At 36.3% G+C, this 20377-nt stretch overlaps 1 protein-coding gene across 7 annotated transcripts in view; it reads left to right on the top strand.

Annotated features, from left to right (window-relative positions):
- The window catches only part of LOC143223734 (C-terminal-binding protein-like), a 73200-nt gene that overhangs the window by 41410 nt on the left and 11413 nt on the right, over positions 1-20377 (top strand). The window contains exon 1 of one of the 7 annotated variants that reach the window (XM_076452096.1): positions 5232-5364. The exons of 2 other annotated variants lie outside the window; for them this stretch is intronic. The gene's annotated coding sequence lies outside the window, so the exon portion shown is untranslated. Of the gene's footprint in view, positions 1-5231; positions 5365-18942; positions 19321-19954; positions 20157-20377 lie in introns of those variants that run through there. 4 more of the 7 variants (XM_076452099.1, XM_076452092.1, XM_076452100.1 and 1 more) reach the window with 4 other exon arrangements.

Genomic DNA, 20377 nt, shown 5'->3' with positions numbered 1-20377 from the left:
GGTGATGATTGGCTGCCTTTCCTCTAGTCTTACACTGCTGGGCCTCGCATGGCCAAGCGCGTAAGGCGTGCGACTCGTAATCCGAGGGTCGTGGGTTCGCGCCCGCGTCGCGCTAAACATGCTCGCCCTCCCAGCCGTGGGGGCGTATAATTTTACGGTCAATCCCACTATTCGTTGGTAAAAGAGTAGCCCAAGAGTTGGCGGTGGGTGGTGATGACTAGCTGCCTTCCCTCTAGTCTTACACTGCTAAATTAGGGACGGCTAGCACAGATAGCCCTCAGTAGCTTTGTGCGAAATTCTAAAAACAAACAAACTTACACTGCTAAATTAAGGACGGCTAGCGCAGATAGCCCTTGTGTAACTTTGCGCAAAACTCCAAAAGCAAAGAAACAAACTTGTGATTTTGCTTATTTAACTTCTTTAAAATGTATATATTTTCACTAAAATATATATCAGTGTATGCTGTTTTAAGAGCACAGTTGTTCATGTGTAATTAACTTGTATGTGGTCCAGTTCTTATTAATTGATTGACAATGAATGATATATTTCATTTGTAGAACTTCGAGATCTCTTAAAACGAAGGATATTATGTCATAAACGTCTATGTAATAATATACTACAAATATTTCGTAGTTGTATTAGTCCCTTATTTTCTCACTAGGTGGCAATGAAAGGTTCAATAATAAGTAAGATAACCGAAACATTTTAAAGTTTTGTATGATTTTGAACTTTTGACGTGAGTAAAATTTACACATGAAAAAATATGCGTTTTCTCCATGTACTGATTGATCTTTATCATTAAAATAACTGATATTTGTACTTAAATTATGTAGAAATGTCAAAAGGTATGGGCAGGCAAAATTCTATGCAATTTATCAACCATGTTATGGGCACTCTTTCGTGTACGTTTGGAGTTGCGTAATGTTAACAGTCCGATGTTCAAATGTATTTTTTGTTCAGTATATTTAAAATTAATTTGTGGATTTTTGATGTAACATTACCTGAATTTGAATCTCTTGTAACACTACCAAGTAGACACCTACAGCCATATAGAAACTGGATGTAATCACAGAACAACGTCATCTGGTTATGAGTACTTTTATTCAATGTTTGCCTCTAGAGGTCGCTAATATTAATTTAATTTTGATCAAATCAGTTACCCAGGCCTTCTAATGACCATTGTAGAAAAAACGGGGGTTACAGATTATGGTATGTCTATTGCTAGTCGAATTTAGAAAGATGGATACATCCTTTGAAATCACATGTCTTACCTTCATCGTTATGTTTGATGTAGAACGAATGTGATGTTGTTATTAACGGTTTATTTCGAAGCTGCATATGTATGGAGTATTTGGTTGTGGAGATGAGACCTACTGCTCGATAGTTAGTCACTGTCGGAGCTGATGTAAACATATCTGTTCCACGACTCTATTTTATCATTTTGAATAGGTTAATGTCTGTGTGTATCATTGGTCACCTACATCTATCAAGAACACGTATTATTGTTTAACACTTGCTAATATCGTCAGAGCTGTAACTAATGTCGTAAGACCTGTAACCAGTGTCGTAAGACCTGTAAGTAATGTAGGAAGTGAATCAATCCAATGAGGTCTTCACTTACCCAATTAGACACACGATAATTAAGGACATTAGAGTGACGTTTTAGGATCTGTTGTTTTATGTTTTCAGTCTTTTATTTTCACCTACCAAATTTATTTTAGACACCTTGGATATTTTTATTTCTGACCAAAAATTAATATTGAGCTTGGCGTTTTCTGCCCCGATACTGATGAACTAAGGACAAGTCTATACACAATAACAGTGGAACTTCCAGAGACCGCTTTTATCTTACTTAACCCTCTGCTAGAAATGTCGTTAGGATGAGAGCGAAAACCCTTGTAATTAGTGTAATAGGAAATAATGGCGAAAGGCATGGTATAATAACATAATTTTTATTAGGAAAATATAATAATACGTATAAGCACAAAAATTATTAATTTTTACAAATTTACAGATGTCTCGGGTAAAATCGGTAATACAGTTGACTTACGTCTTACTTATTTACTAACCAATTCCAACAGAACATCTTTTTTTTTAAAGTTTCACATTTTCAAATAAAAAAAGCTATACCTAGACGAAAACAGCTTTTGGTCGACCTACTTTCACTATTTACGCGGCAGTTAACCTAGTTTTTGGATCAAAGTTAACTCACCCCGTAATGTCTCAATTCTTAAGCTGTTTTCTTCCAGATTATTAAGTCACTTTTACTAATCACTATAGCTATTTATAGTTCACTTTCCAACAAAGACTCGCAGGTTCGAATCCCCGTTGCACCAAACATGCTCGCGCTTTCAGCCGTGGGGACGTTATAGTGTGACTATCAATCCCACTAATCGTTAATAAAGGAGGAGCTCAATAGTTGGCGGTGGGTAGTGATGACTAGCTGCCTTCCCTCTAGTCTTACACGGCTAAATTAGGGACGGCTAACGCAGATAGCACTCGTGTAGTTTTACGCGAAATTTGAACCCAACTAAGTCTAGTTTTAATACATTTTATTTACGCACATTTCATTTAGTAATTAACAAACTTTATACACACTAGTTTCAACTTTAAAATCTCACTTCTCACTTTCTGTATTTACTATGTACGTCAGTTCCATTTGTTTGACCGCCCTTGATGAGGTCATACATGGGTTAGTTTTTAATTAGCTCCATTTGCGCTTCTGGCCTGATATTATTCTCTGATAATTATTAGTGGTTCTAGTATGGTGTGTTGACGGTGTAGTTAATTCTACTTGTTTATCTAACTACGTTTCTGATAATTATATGATTACCTCTGGTTACCATATGGTACGTTAATGATTTGGTCAGCTCTATTTGTTTACCTGGTCGTGTGCCTAACCTTATCCACTTGGGTTTCCTATGAATGTGTAAGTGAGTGCCCGTATATCTAATGTTATTTGTTGATGATTATCTGTGAGTTTTGTAAAAGGTACTGTAGGGCATTGTCCACATTAAAAAAGGCGAGCCCATACAACGCATTCAGTACTCGGTTCCATCGTCCTTCCCTCCAAGAGCAAAAGCTGTGTGACGTCATCGTATTATAATTATTTAGCTACTTGTTTTATAAGATAATGGAATTTAATAATACAAGTATAAACTTTCTGTAAATTAAAGAGTTTCTCCAAATACACAGAAAACACGTTTCACATCATTTTCAACAAATAAGTACAGTTCGTTTGTCTTCACCCTTCTATCACTTCAATGAACTGTTTAATCCACTTTCTCTGATGTCGTGGATGTTACTTGTGTATTTATTGGCACGTGGAGGTATTTTTAATGTACGACAAGTAACCTAAAACGTTTTTGGAAACGCTCCATGTTCTTCCGAAATCTCCAAACTTCGTCACAAAACAGAATGCCATGTTAGTTGCTGGTACTTCATAATAAACACGGGCTGGAATTATTTTTTGATGATTTACTATTATGATATGGAAGAAAAGTATTATGTTTCACTTAGTATAGAACCTCACTTTTCCTTTTCTTATCCGTCAAAACGTTGTAAAGGAAGTAGATATTTTGTATATGTATATATTTCGTTTATTTAACTTCGGTTGCTCTGTTCTTATTTCACCAGTTGTGCCTATTTGTTGTTCGTACCTTTTTAAAATACTGTAACAACGGGCTATTTCCTTCACAAATTTAAATCACCTAAGGCACTGGACTCGTAATTTGAGGATCGCAAGTTCGAATTCCCATCGCACCAAGCATGCTCGCCCTTTAGCCGTAGGGGCTTTATAATTTAACGGTCAGTCCCACTATTCGTTGGTAAAAGATTAACCCAAGAGTTGGAGGTGGGTGGTGATGACTAACTGCCTTCCCTCTAGTCTTACACTGCTAAAGTATGGACGGTTAGCGCAGATAGCCCTCGTATAGCTTTTTAAAACAAACCAGAACAAATCAAAACAAACCAGACGCAGCGATCTTCAATTTTTTCATTTGTACAAACGAATAAAGTAGAACTACATATTGTATGTACAGCTGTAGGCTTAAAGACCGACATTGTTTACTTGAGTGGCTCTAACAAAACGACCACAAACCAGAGTACTATTTTCTTGTTCGAAACAATCACAATGCTATTTTGAGAGAGCACACGAACCGAAGGCCTTGGGAAGAAAATATAATTTTGGTTTTTACCGTTACCTTTTAATCACAAGTTGGCTACTATAACCCGTTATGGCCATTTCGTCATCACGTAGAATCCAAAACGCCAGAATTGATACTTTGTTTCGGTCTCAAGATTGCAGGTGATAAAGTCACGTGCCGTGCGTGAACTTGAGAATGACAGAGGAGGTCTTATTTAGCAGTGTTGTAATAATAATTAATCTAGTATTAAGTAACGTACAACGGTGTGATTGTTACTGCTCTCTTAATGATAGAACTTACGTGGTGTTACCGTTTTGATATACACTAATCCCTTGTATTAAGGTTTTAACCTCTCACTATGCTGCTCCATCTATTACCACAAAGACACTCACGGCTTGAAAATACCCATAGATATAGCTTTTTATACCGGGCCTGGCATGGCCAAGCGCGTAAGGCGTGCGACTCGTAATCTGAGGGTTGCGGGTTCGCGCCTGCGTCGCGGGAAACATGCTCGCCATCCCAGCCGTGGGGGCGTATAATGTGACGGTCAATCCCACTATTCGTTGGTAAAAGAGTAGCCCAAGAGTTGGCGGTGGGTGGTGATGACTAGCTGCTTTCCATCTAGTTGTTCAATGCTAAATTAGGGACGTCTAGCACAGATAGCCCTCGAGTAGCTTTGTGCGAAATTCCAAACAAACAAACAAAAAAGCTTTTTATAAATTTTTATTTGCATAGCGAACTATTTCGTCTTTGAGCTAAACGTATGAAGCTAATAAACTTTCTTAGATTAATTTATGAATATAAAATGGAGAACATGAGAAAAAATGTTTAATTAGTGGTTCCGGCATACTGGGTTTGTTGGTAGATTTAACGTTGGTTTGTTAACTTCCTTGTACCCCTCCCAAGTTTAAGTACATCATGAATTTATAAAGATAAACGATAAAGTTTATTAAAAGCTGCCAAAAATGTCCCAGCAAGTATATAAAAAAAAAAAAAAGACATAAACTTCCTCTCTCTGTACAAACACACGCATGTATACGTGTGTGTTGTGTGCTTTAAAATTCCGACATATATTTTAGGTCAGCTGTTGCTTTCCACCGTAGCTTTCTGGTGTTCCAAATTACGTTAAAGCGCTTACCACTGTAATTTAAAGAGTGTGAAAGAACGAGGCTGTTACACGTGTAGTGTACGTGAATTTGTGCTGCCATTTGAGGGGAATGTAAGTAGGCTTCGCTTTGCGTACATACATAAATACAGAGAGAGAATGTGTGTGTATGTGGAGGGGAGTGAATTACGTTCCATGACTATGACAATGCTTTGTAAATCGCAAATTATGAAAACTTTTGAACCCGAACTAATTAAAAATTGTCACTTTCTGTCGTTTCTTAAAGATTCTAAAATACAGCATGCCCACCCAAACTTTCCCGCGGCTGAGACGCTCAGATTTCTAAGATGTATTAGAATATCTTCACTCCTCCTTGATACAACCGTGTAATCGTCGCATTTAACGCGATATTAAGAAACTTCATTAACGCTTTGCGATTGCTGTTTAGACCATCTTTGTTAGTACGCGTTCTAAAGTCCTTGATAATTGATGGAGACTGTGTGATCAAAGTAAACGGCATAAATATACGTTACAAACTTGCGAATACGACCATGTTTGAGTCTTTCGTAGCCTCGGCAGTTTTGTTTATTTGTCTATCTTAGAGTTATATAAGATTATTTGAGAGCAAATCTACAGTAGGCTATCTGTTGTGTCCACTGGGGGAAATCAAACAACGGATATTAACGTTGTAAGCCCAAAGACTTGCAGCTGTTCCACCAGGGGACATAGAAGATAGGATGCAAATAAAACAATATTTAAAATAATTATATCTTTAAAACTACTTTTTTTAGTTAAAAAATATTTTAAATATATAGTTTTGTTTGTTGGGAGATTGCAGATAGCACAAGACTACACAATGGGCTATCAGCCATCTACCAACCACGGGTATGGAAACCCGATTTCTAGCGTTGTTTAGTCCGCAGACATACAGCTGAGCCACTTGGAGGGGGAAACCTAAAGAGTGATTCAAAATAACAACTCTTACTTTGTAAATAATGTTTTCGTATTAGAAAAGGGTTGGTTGGCAACATCTTTTTAATAAATTTGAAAAGATACTTCTCGCGAATGAACTTGTTTTCAAAAATAATTTTATAATTGTTTCTTTATTGTAAAATAATAAAAGCGCTGGTTTTGTGAAAACGTAAGAACGAGAAAATCTAAGGTTTGTTTAATTGCATTAGGTATAAAACATATGAAGTGCCCCGACATGGCCAGGTGGATTAAGGCATTCGACTCGTAATCTGAGGGGGCGAAGGTTCGAATCCCCCGTTGCACCAAACATGCCTTTTCAGCCGTGGGAGCGTTATAATATGACGCGCAATTCCACTATTTGTTGGTAAAAGAGTAACTACCTCCCCGCTAGTCTTACACTGCTAAATTAGGGACAGCTATGGCAGATAGCTCTCGTGTAGATTTGCGCGAAATTCAAAACAAAGCACAGGAAGTTGTAAAAAAGCTTTCCTATTAAAAACGGTTCCATGTTTTAGTTAATTTTCCATAAATTTTAAAAATCGACGGTTTTACCATTTCTTGATTTTTTTTTTCCCGAGTTGGTAGCAGAAGAGATGTTCATATAATATAATATCAGTTATCTTCTCAAAGTGTAAAATATTGAACCAAAGTAACGTTATGATTCACTTAACGAAGTTAGACGGAGATTATGTTGTTATTAGAATTTGCCTAATTGATTGTGTCTTGTAAATCATAAATCAATAATTTTTCTATATTTTATTTGTAGAACCGATATAAATGTGTTTTTATACATTGTTTTGCGGCCCGGCATGGCCAGGTGGGTTAAGGCGTTCGACTCTCAACTTGAACGTCGCGGGTTCGAATCCCGGTTGTACCAAACATGCTCGCCCTTTTAGCTGTGGGGGCGTTATAATGTGACGGTAAATCCCACTATTCATTGGTAAAAGAGTAGCCCAAGAATTGGCGGTGGGTGGTGATGACTAGCTGCTTTCCCTCTAATCTTATACTGCTAAGCTTTGTGCAAAATAAAGAAAACAAAACAAATATTGTTTACAGATTGAGAGTCTGTATTTAATATGTTTGGGTATCTAGCAGGTTTTGTGTATGTATGTGTGTAGTACACCCATGTAAAGTGGTGTAATTAATACATTTTTGGGACATGGGGTGATCTGAGATTTATCGTGCCCCGATTGTGAAGCTATATATTTGTGTTTTGAAATCCATTGGTTCACAGATTCATCCCATACTTTGGAACTGTGGGCCAGTGTAAGAGTGTGGTCATGTACCATTATTCGATCAGACAGGAGTAGCCCAAAGGTTGACGATGAGTGCTGTTGACTAGTTGTCCTTTCTGTAGTTTATCAGTTCAACATTAGGAATTGGTGTGCGCAGGCGCCCTTCTGTATCTTTGTGCGAAAATCTTAAATAATTAATACGCGATGTTCCTATGTGATATATTTTCATCTGGTTATGTGTTAGGCTGTGACTGGAAAATTTACGTTTATAGTAACTTTATATCAAGGTAACGATAATTCTCAAGTGAATACAAATCGACATGGTGATAGGGAGGAAACCCGAGGGGGGGGGTATTGTGCTGGTTTGCCACTCGTTCGACCTCGGGAACTGGTTTGGTAACAAAGAAACATGAAGTGACTAATATTAGTCTGTGAAGGTTATTCAACACTAGCCGTTAGGAACTCTGTCCTTCTGCTATGAAGTGGCACTCCGCCGCCTCGTGGGCTTAATGTGCATACATATTTATTTATTAGCGTATCGTCTTTCTGGTGAAGTCATAGTCAAGTATAGGAACTTTGCCTGTACAGTCTTCTGTTTTTTTTATGTGAGATTGGAGAATGTTGGACTACAGTTACACAAGGGGAGGTGAAGGGCACGAGCCCGGACTGTTGAGCAGGTAATTAATTTCGTCTATCACAGATTTGGATTACGACTTTTGATGTCCAAAATTAGAACGCAGATGATGGCTGATATACTGTTTTATAACCGTTTTGTCCAACTTCTGAAGGAAGGATTGAGTGAAGAAGTCTATCTGATGTGTTTATGTATTTGAACTAAATAAAAAAAAAAAATTATTTTCTGTATATTTTATTTACAGCTGGATGCCATCACTTAAAAGATACAGTAACGTATTTGCCTGTTATGGTATTCTGTAACTGATTTATAAAAGTGGTGGCACTGTAATAATATGAATCAATAGCTGTTAAAATGTGTAACAATTTATGTAACTGGCGACTGTTATGACTTTATGACTTTTTAATGACTTTATGTCATTAAAGTGCAATGCGTAATAAGAGAGATAAATTTGTATTTAAATGTGTTTCAGACACAGACTGAAGACATAAAATACAAGTACGAGATAGTTGTACGAGATAATTTTCTAAGCCTAATTAAACTTCATTACGACAGCAGCTCCCTCTTGCCAGCAAACAATTACAACATTAAAATTATAGCTTATAACATTATTTTTGCCGATGAACATAATTTAGTTATGCTAACAAAGTCGTGCATTATATCTTGTGTCGACTTTTATATATTTGTACAATCATTAGTTTTATTCCACAGTTTTTATGTATCGTTTTTTGGCCCCCTCTAGTACAGCGGTATGTTTCCGGATTTACAACGCCAAAATCAGGGGTTCGATTCCCCTCGGTGGTCTGAGTAGATAGCCCGATGTGGCTTTGCTATAAGAAAAACACATGTATCGCTTTTTAAAAACCTATATGGGAAATTAATGATAACAATTATTTTAAAAGTGCGGTTCATATTTTTAAAAAAAATTATGCACTAATAAATCATTCGTTGAACATCATGGGTATTAATCTGTCTTGGAAACGTATTTTTAATATTTTTGTTGCCTTAGCGATTTCTAACGCTGCTAGATTAATCATCAGTGTGACCCAATGGTAACATGTCGGTCTGCAGATTCGAAGTTCCGTGGTTCTCAACTTGTTACCATCGAAAAACAACAACAAAAAATAATATAAAATTCGCGTTGCACTTTGGACGCGCGGTTGTGTTATATGAGTAACGGTGAAATCCAACTAATGGATTAGAGTGTCTTAAGAGTTGGCGGTGGGTAATATTGACTAGCTTTCTAGTCTATGGCTTCCAAATTACGTTAGCCCTCAAGTATCTTTAGGTAAGACTAATTTATCACCACTCCTGTAGTAAGACTGAAGACTTGTAACTCTAAAAGCTGGGCTTCGATATCCTTGGAGGGCGCAGGGCGTATGGTAGTTTTTAAACGAATAATATTTATTATCCACTGTATCTATCTTTGATAAGACACTGCTATTATTTTTTTTATGTGACTGGACTTGGAATAACATCTGTAGAGTTTATTTGAATATTAATAGCATTATCTGCTATTGCTGATACTACAAACAAACCCGTGGAGAGTTGTAAAAAAGAAGCACATTTTACAGAAGTATCGCGTCATTGTGTTCATCTAGAGTTACGGTCTGTTGACCTTTGACCTTTCACGTCTCGCAGTCTCGTATGAAAGGTGAACAGCTATTTCGCGAAGCCAGGGTTTTGGCAGTTCTTGTGCCATGCTGGACGATGAAACCGAAATCTGTGTGGTAGACACAGTCCCGCTGTGTAACTTAACTATCGAGTTTGGTGATGTAGAGAAATATATATGTAAAAACGGCTCTTCTACGTAAAAAATATTTTCTCAACCTACACGAGCCATTTTTGCATATATATATATATCGAGTTTGGGTGTTTTAACAAATCATGAAAAACACGCGGAATACATTTATCTGTTTTGAGCCCGCTCATCACGCATGCATGGATGTTCTTATTTAATTTGCTGTGATTTTTCATTTGGTCGAATTTTCAGTTGATTAGAATCGTATTCTACTGGAGTGCATATAACTAGAAACAACTTTATATTAGACTCGCACTGATAACACCATTAATTATTCCGAACAAAAGAAAGGACCACACATGACGACCATGAAATTTCAAGATGAACGAAGTCTATACAAGGTTTGTTAGTGGATTTGTATATTTTAAACAATGGCCTGTTTTGTTTTGTTTTTTTAGTTCATAAATGATTGATATTCGTGTGTAAGATTAGTTACGGAAAACGCTTAAATTAAAACGATTAGCACGAGAAACTTCCCAACAACTTCCAATAAAACATTGCAACAGATACTCAAGAACAAAGACTACTTGTCACTAGGAGAGGGATATACCAACAACTCCCAATAAAACATTGCAACAGATACTCAAGAATAAAGACTTGTCACTAGGAGAGGGATATACCAACAACTCCCAATAAAACATTGCAACAGATACTCAAGAACAAAGACTACTTATCACCAGGAGAGGGACATACCAAAACAATCAAACAGCGAAGGAAAAATTGCTCGGAACTCATTTGTGAGAAACAGAAATGCCATTGTGCAAATATTTCTAGTATAGGAACGAGTTGCTGACCATTTTTAAAGAGTATTTGTAGTTAAGCGCAAAGGAAATCTTGAGAACTGATATTGGGAGGTGGTTACACAGTAAAATTATCGAACGTACTAGTTCAGACTTTGTTCACTGTATATTGGTATGTTTAGATGACGTTTTTATAGCTAATGGTGACACGGTGTAGTTATAGAATATTCCTGTAGGTTGTTTTTTAATTAAACGTTTGCGTTAATGTTAGCTAGATGAAGTTGGGTTTATATTTCAATGTCTGGAAAGTATAGGTAAAGTTTTGAACCATGTAGAAATGCAGGTTAACAAAGACATATGCTCGGCAACGGTTAGTTGCAAACTCTCTCTCTTTGTTAACCTGAAGATGGCCTAGGAAAATCGAAACGTTGTTCTCTGCTTTAATAGTAAGTGTTAATACTCATACCAGCCGTTCTGTGATACATTTTTTTTATTTCAAGTGGGTTTCTCATCGTCAAGAATTAGAACACTGTTGAACAGATATGGAATGTTACACCAGAAAGGAGTTAATATAGGAAAGTTTACGAATAGAGTAAGAAGGACGATCCATTAACCAGACATTCAAAATATATGGAAATGCTTACCCAACTATCTCATGCAGATGATCTCGGTGAAATATGGTCTTGTTGGTACATGACCAATTAAAAAAATGTTGTAATGGACGAGACTGTCCAAAGTAGAGACACATATTTAAAGGAAGTTGTCCAGTTGGTTATGGAGCTGGAGTGAGTTAACGTTGTTGATAAATAACTCGAAGCTCATTCAAGAATTGTTAAATCATCAGGTTAAATTATGTGAAAACACCAACTCCCACCGATCTGAGTCTAAGAGAACTCAAATGTTTACTAAGGTGACTAATTGTTCCTAATGAAATAAATAAAACATATGACAATAGTTGTTTCAAATGCAATTTAAAATGTGACATTGAAGAAAACTGCAGACAAAAATCTCTAGAAACACTTCGAAAATACGAAATGAAAGAGGAATACACTACCAGTGTGAAAAATATGGACATTACATCTGTAATGAAGTGATCATTGATAATAAGCCAAGATGATATCCTGATGGTGAGAAGTATCCATTCCAATTGAGATGAGAGGCCACAAGACAATTGAGTCACTGAGAGGAAGTCTCTCAACATATTGGTTGATTCTGGTTCTCTCGCTCTCTTTGTTCGTACTAATCTGGTAATGAAAAGTGGGAAATCCCTGCTAGAGATAATACAGGAAAAGATGGATTGATGCAAACAGCAATTGATAAAAAAAATTCCTGCAAGAAGAGAGTTGAAGTCAACTCCACGGTGGGTGGTTTCGCCACACATCATGATGTGTAAGTTAAACAAAGGAAGAAACTTATTGAGAACAGATTTAACGAGGAAGCACAGATGTAGCTTTATACTAGCATCATTGTTTCACAGAAATGTCTGTGCATTACCAAACAGTTACACCACCAGAAGTTGGACTTCCAGTGACACCAGTTAGGGAAGCACGAGATAATGAAGCCATCCAATGTCAAACGCAACAAAGCCAAATCCAAAATTTTGGACAAAAGATAATAAACAATAGATTGACATGTCTAATTATAAACTTTTTTTTTTAGTTTTATTTAGACGTTCCAATTTATTATCTTTCATTCAAAGTTTTTCTTCTCAGGTTTCATGGAACAATATTCATTCAAAAATAAGAAGAAAAAGGTGATCCGAGCATAGTCACCGATCATAATTGTCTTTTAAAAGCAGTGGTGAAGTGGTTGCTTTAAAGAAGATTACCAGGATAAGGTAAACCTGATGAAGAGTCCGAGGTTCCAGAGTACCACTAAGGATATAGCCACCAGCAAGTTTTGTTAAACATCTGTTTGAAGAGAATTTCTGTCAGTAACAAGAAAACAATTTTTGATAAAGAACAAGAACCATCCCATCTTCATATCATGAACCACAGGAAAGAAAACTATAAAAAAATTATGAGTGGACAGTGAATGAGAAAAGAAATGTTTTGTTAAAGAAAACTTTAGCTGCACTTAACTTTAGTTAATGATTTCGTGATTGTAATGTCTATATGTAATCATATAAGTGCTGTTCATTGTCAATAGTTACTATGCTGCTAATAATGAACATATTTGTTTTAATATACCTTTTGATTATGTGTAACAAGATTTTTTCAAGACACTTCCCAGTCCGAGAAGAGGCAGTGTTTTAAGCTAGGTTTGTTTCAAATTATCACCTTTGTACTACTGTTGAATGGAAGGAGTTGTTAAACGTCACGGCCTAGCATGATCAGGTGGTTGGGGCGCTCGATTCGTAATTTGAGGGTTGCAAGTTCGAATCCCCGTCACACCAAACATGCTCGCCTTTTCAGCTGTGGGAGCATTATAAAGTTACGGCCAAACCTACTATTCGTTGGTAAAAGAGTAACCCAAGAGTTGACGGTGGGTGCTGAAGACTAGCGGCCTTCCCTATAGCCTTACACTGCTAAATTAGGGACAGCTAGCACAGAGAGCCCACGTGTAGTTTTGTGCGAAATTCAAAAACGAACTTTGACGCCACAAGATGAACGTAACTTAGCATCTGAAACGTTTTTCACAGAACAGGATACAATTTGATTGAAATAAACAAGAGGAAATCAGTTGATTACTGAGTTTGTCATGACTGTTAATTGAATACTTTATGGAGTTAGAGTATGTTTGTTAGTTTTATGTTAATTCCGTTTTTGAGTTAGTTTTGGAATGAAGTACTAGATACACAGAAGAAGCTAGGAAGTCAGTTTTTATTGTTACTCTCGAAGTTGGGGCTGTCATTAGTCACGTGGAACTTAATGTTTTTAGAACTTAAAGTTCAAGAAATAAAACGCTTCCGTTATCATTAGGTGCACTAGACTTTGTGTTGTTTTTGTTGAATAATGCAAAAGAACCAGCTCAACAGTTGTATATACCATTATAACAATATTGCGACTTCTGGATAACTAATGGAGTTCCTGAGAGTGCCACATTGTCGAACATACAAGTGTAAATTCTATTCACTGTTTGCTATGCGTTTAAAAGGGTCGTCTTCATAACTGTGTGTGAATTCTGCTAACACAGCTCGGTGTTTAATCACAAAATAAAACATCGGTTTAATATTTCTACTTTATATGTTAAAAATGGACGCCCTCTAGTGGCACAGCAGCATGTCTGTTGACTTCTAGAACTGAGTTTCGATACCCGTAGTGGGCAGAGCACAAAACGATGACAACGATATTGGACATTAGATGGATGTAGCCTTTTCTAAGTACCATTAAACAAATTATTCTGTTCGTATCATATAGATTTCAATATTTATGTATAAATGTACTCATTAACCTCTTTTCTTGTAAACAAAGAGCAGAATACTGATTTGTAATAAATTTAGAAAGGCACGTGTCATACGTTTTGTTCCATTCTTTGTACTTGGATCATGCACGTGTCATACGTTTTGCTCTTTAAAATTGGTAAAAACAATTCAACGCTCTGTCCAGATAAATAATAAACTAGAGTATTTGTTCCTTAACATTCGCTCAGTTGTAGGTCGCGTTTACAACTGACGCAAATTCCACGTAAATTATAAACTTGTAGCGATTTACAGCTTAAAAGAAAGCAAAACATTATGATTTGCTCCTCAGACTGTAACTGAATCTCCTGAACCTTTTGTTTATAATATACCCTCAAATGTACCCGAGAATTTGAAAGGAAAATCTACAAGCATTTTAGGCCTACTCTCGTAAACTTGTTTAAAAGATAACAGCTTACAACAATAGAACAGAGTGTCTTGCCTTTCGAAGAAATAAATTTTGGTTGAGTCTATTATTGTTCGTAATGAAATATGACACTATCGTGTATGTAAAAATAAAATTAAAATCACACTGTCCTTCTCCAGCATTAAAATGTTACGTGTTTTTTTTTGTTTTTTTTATATATGTATTCTTGAAATCAAATTATCGCGGTTACCAAAACTTTGGTAAAAATATTTTGAGTGTAATTTTTGTAAAAGCTTTGATTACAAAAGTCTATCAAATGTTAACTCGTAAATATAACCACATTTTCTTTACTACATACCAACATTATCTCTGACAATTCATCCCTAGTAAGATTGTTAAAAACACGACAAATTCGTAAATTGGTTTGGTTTGTTTTGACTTTCGCGCAAAGCTACACGAGGGCTATTTGAGCTAGTAGTCCCTAATTTAGCAGTGTAAGACTAGAGGGAAGGTAGCTAGGCATAATCACCCGCCGCCAACTCTTAGGCTACTCTTTTACCAACGAATAGTGGGATTGACCATTACATTATAACGCTCCCACAGCTGAAAGAGTGAACATACTTGGTGTGACAGTGATTCGAACCTGCATCCCTCGGATTTTGAGTCGAGCGCCTTGACTACCTGGCCATGCCGGGCCACATATTTGTAAAGACGGTTGTTTTTACAATATCTCACCTTGATGTCTTGACAACTTCTCGAGTAAAATTGCCAAAAACAACTCGTAAAGACAGTTTTTTTTGTTTGTTTGTTTTTTAGTTTGTGCTACCATGATGTCTTGACAACTCAAGTTAAAACAAGTCTTCACAGATAGTCACTTATAGAAGAAACATTTGCATAGTGTTTTGGTGCTCCTGGTATTATTTCAAGTAAAAATATGAGAGATTTCTCGTTCACCTGCACATTATCAGTATACATTCAGTATCGATATCTGTGGTTAACAGACGGATGTACCACGTGTATGACATTACACCAGGGTATTAGTTTCAATCTCATTGGCCCGGCATGGCCAAGCGTGTTAAGGCGTGCGATTCGTACTCTCAGGGTCGCGGGTTCGCATCCCCGTCGCGCCAAACATGCTCGCCTTCCCACCCGGGTGGGCGTTATAAGTGACGGTCAATCCTACTATTCGTTGGTAAAAGAGTAGCCCAAGAGTTGGCTGTGGGTGGTGATGACTAGCTGCCTTCCCTCTAGTCTTACACTGCTAAATTAGGGACAGCTAGCACAGATAGCCCATGTGTAGTTTTGTGCGAAATTCAAAACATACAAACAAATCAATCTCGTTAATGGGCCAGTGAAGAATATAGGTCCCCAGAAGGAGGACCGTGTAGAACAACATAAAGTATTCACCGTACTCCGTCAGCTTGTTTGTTTTAGACCAGGCAAAGCCACATTGGGCTGTGTCCACCTCGGAAAATCGAACTCCAAAGTTTAGCGCTGTTTAAGTCCTTAAACTCGTTGATCTCCCCACCGGGGAACACTTCAGGTGCTCTACATACTGTTGTTTTTTGTGGGGGTGGGTGATTTATACGTGTGAAGAATGTCAGAGCAAATGTAAGTGGTGGGGTAAAAGTTACTGTACGGCTACTACTATTATACAGGGACAGTTAAAACTTTTTATTGTTGTCTATTTCAGGGTAAAACATTAGAAATTAGTTTCCCAAGTGAAACGACGATGTATAGTCACTTTTTATCAAAAATAATTATTCAGTTACAAGAAGGTGATGATACTCGTGACGAAATGCATTTTATTCGTGTAATTTTTGATTTATCGTTTTGTAAATTATTTTTTGTAGTATTTGTTGGATGTGTTAGGAACATTTGCTGTCATTGTACTTCTCGTGAAAACAACACTAAACTTCGTGTACTTCAGTTGGGTCCCCGAAAGTGTTCTGGTTCAACAGTTAAGACTAAGATTGAAAGAGACAAATGTTTTATTTCTTGCTTTAGAAGTTCATAGGTCGTGCAGAGTCCACAATTCTTCTCGTGATTCATAGCAAGCAGTACCTTACTGACGTTACGACATAGTATAAATTTCAACGTTCAGAGTCCCTTGTTTGACGAAATGGTAGTTAAAACAGTTAACGCCCCCAGACAGCCTTTGACCCCGTTTCGGAGAAGTAAAGATGGGATACTTTAAAAGTAAAAAAAGAAATCTTTAGCTTTGCCGGTCTTATTTTTCCACCTGAACACAAGAAAAAAATTTTAGCTAAAAATATAAATTAGATAAAATTAATATTCTGTAAGATTAGGCCCGACATGACCAGGTGGTTAAGGTGCTAGACTCGTAATCTGAGGGTTGCGGGTTCGAATTCCCGTCGCACCAAACATGCTCGCCCTTTCAGATGTGGGGGCGTCATAAATGTTACGGTCAGTCCCATTATTCGTTGGTAAAGAGAGCAGTACAAGAGTTGGCGGTGGATGGTGATGAATTGCTGCCTTCCCTCTAGTCTTACACTGCTAAATTAGGGACGGTTAGCGCAGATTGTCCATGTGTAGCTTTGCGCGGAATTCAAAAATCAAAACAAACTGTAGGATTAAACAAATTAAAACGTTATTTATTCATGTATTTATTTCAGCCACTTTTCTTCTTCTTTTCCTTTTTACGAGTGGGCTTATTTGTTTGTCTCTGGTATTCGCTCAAAGATACATAAGGGCTATCGTAATAATTTTGAACAGACATTAAAGGTAATGGAGTCTATCGGAACCAACCATCTTCAAACTCTCGAGCTACTCTGATCGAACAGTGGAACGTGCGGAAGTGATTTTGTGGCAAGGGAACGCGAAACACTCTTTCGAATTCACTGACCCGTGTGTTGATCACTAGGTCAAGTGCGGCTCTTTATTAGAGATTAATATTGGAAACTTGAAAGATTACCTAACTGAAACAATTGAAATTGTTATGTAATATAAACATTGAATTACAAAACCTGGTTGATTTGCACGAGAGGCAGAACGTGTGTTCTGTTTCAAACGACAAAACGTATGTTCAAGCAGTTAAAGTATTTGGAATTTTATCAAAAACGTTCTTCTAACATGTCATTTGCTGTGATTGGAGAATCTCCAGAGGAAATGTTTTTTTATTATTATTATTTTGGGATAGTTGGAGTTAAATTTATTCCAAATTTTTTTCAGTTTGGTGTCTCCAATGGAAATGGCTTTGTGGTAGTTTTTGAGTTGTGAATACATCATAGAGCATGACCATCTGGTAATGAAACATTCTGTGGCTTGGTGTCCTCAGAAGTGTTTAGTTGTTAACAAATGTCTTAATAGTAAAAGATATAGCAAGCGCGATGTCTCGTTTCTAAATTTCCTATGTGACAACTAGGACTTGCAAGAGATTGATTGTTATTCTAGTGATAGGTTTATTTTAATCTTTTGTGACACGAAAGAAAATAATGGGAAAACAACTCGTATAAATTCTGTCAGTTGTTGTTTATAATTGTTTGTATCATACAATGAAAAATTATTGTTACATTAAAAGCTAGCAAAAAAATTGCTATAAATCCCTCAAAACAATATTCAACAGCGAAAATTGCCAAATGCTTTATTAATAGTTAAACATATTCCCTTCTTCAACTTTGTATAGTTTAAACGTTGAGATATTCAACCAATCATATCACACTTGTAAAAGTTGAATTAATAATAATCCAGTCAGACACTATTTCGTTTTTTATGGTCCGGTACCCAGGAGAGCTTGCACAACGTTACTTTCTATAAAGAAATATTGTAAAGTCGGTGTTATTATAGTAAACAGATGTTATGGGTTATGTTCTAAATATACTCTCGTATATGTAATTATATTTTTGTTGGAAGTCTGATGAAAAAATAAATGAAACTGTTTCCCGTATTGTTTTTGTTTTTACTACGATCTGTCTGACTGTTGGAAACAAGAATTTTTCATTTGCTTTTCTTTTATAAACGGAACGCAGTTTTTCTTTTTCCAATTACAATAATCCCCCGCTGGTATAGCGATAAGTCTACGGATTTACAACGCTAAAATAAGGGGTTCGATTCCCTTCGGTGGACTCAGCAAATAGCCCGACGTGGCTTTGCTGTAAAAAAAACACACACACATAATTACAATAATTTCATTTTAAAACTTGTGAATATAATTATTACACAATATCCCACAAGTTATATTGTAACATGAATAACAAAAATTAGACACTGGCGCTTTGTTAATTTTGTGTTAGATATAGCCCAGTTGCATTGTGGATAACGTTGCTACTATCTCAATAATAGATACGTATTTTTATTTATTAAATTATAAAACATGTTTTTAAATCGTTGTTCTACTTTAATTCGAAGTTTGTTTCAAAATCTTACATTCTTTGAAGGAAATTTATCATACGCAACTCTTTAAAGTTCTTGAAGAGTTTCCTTTATCGATTGTTCTCATTTTTTTATTATTATTACCAACAGCGTCTTTGTCTCCGGTTATTTCCTTGTTCGATTATAAAAGCATACATGTCGGTGTTTTTACCGTCGCTCAATGGGCGTCCACAAAGAGCTGTTTAGAAGAAATGAGTAGGTTTATAACCTAGAGAAGCGCAGAGCGAGTCAGACCAGTGACGTGTGTGCCGTCCATGTGTTTCTTTCCCTTATTATTTTGTTCGTGACATTGCCGCCATGCCATTCCTCAACGTTCTTTGTTCCGTGCTGATAAAGCTAACCGTTATACTTGCAGTTGCTTGAACTGGAAGTATAATAACGTTGGAACTGTGAGTTGATAGACGCAACAGTACCGGACGCATATTATAAAACTTGTACATTAGAGAAATATTGATCATCCTGCGTTATTTTATTACTGTATCGTCCACGTTGAATGGCTTTGCAGACCTGGAGAACACACTTTATAATGGTGAGTTACGCTCAGTTAGTGTCGGAGTTTACCGTCGAACCACACTTATCAAGAAATCTTACTAGAATAAATTCGTTGTTTGTTGAAAGTATTGGTTTGTGTTTCGAAAGAGACTGCTTGACAATAATTTGTTAAGCATGACAACACATGTAGATCTAATGTTTTCTTTTTTATAGCCGCTCTGCACTGTTTTAAGAGTCGTGTTTTACTACTACTATTTGATCTTAAAATCCAAATGTTGGCCTGTAAAGTTAATGTGTGATTAATTTTATGTGAATTATTCCTGTGAGTTAATGTCTACTTTTTAAAAATACTTCCAGTGTGATAGAAGAAGAAATCACTTTGTTCCTTGCAGCACGAAGTTTCTAAATTTGTTACTGAAACTAAGTTAAAACAAAGGTAAAAACAAAACGAAATACCACAAACGTGTTTGGTCAGTTTTATCTTAAACAGTTGTTTCGTTTGAGTTTACTTACCGATTCTAAGTATTATTTTATTGCATGTTGTAATAAAACAACAGTTTTAAACAATATTTTTCGTCTCCTGGCTTCTTAAATCCGTTTTTTTTTGTTGTTTTTTTTTGCGTTTTTGACATTGTAAGCTTATTAGTATTTTCATCCAGTATAGAATGTTTGTAATAATGATGGTTATGTGTATTGTGTGAATGTATCGATTTCACGAGCATGTAAAACATTTCGTATTTTGAAGGAGGAATGTCATGTTGATTTTAAACGTTAAACCTCGCTGCTTATAATCGCAGTGCTTAGTAATATTTTCATTATTCAGACAGTGTTTCATGGCTAATAAAAGAGTAATGAAATTACTTCTATCATGAGGTAGGTAAACGCATACAAATCGTTGTGTAACTTTGCCCTGAAACAAATAATCCAAAGTAGTAGTAATCTTAAGCCTAAGCTGCTTGGGAATTTTACGTGGTAACTGAGACTAAGGTGATGTTTAGAATGATATTTTTTATGCTAACATACACATTTAAAGTTGACAAGACTTAGTTTTTTTTCATCTCGGTAAAAGCTTATTTTAGTTTTTGACCTTTAAT

The sequence above is a fragment of the Tachypleus tridentatus genome, chromosome 8 (assembly GCF_004210375.1).
Source record: "Tachypleus tridentatus isolate NWPU-2018 chromosome 8, ASM421037v1, whole genome shotgun sequence".
In the NCBI taxonomy this organism is placed as follows: Eukaryota; Metazoa; Arthropoda; class Merostomata; order Xiphosura; family Limulidae; genus Tachypleus; species Tachypleus tridentatus.
The sequence above is the reverse complement of the archived record's forward strand: the minus strand, read 5'-3'. Positions and strand labels throughout refer to the sequence as shown.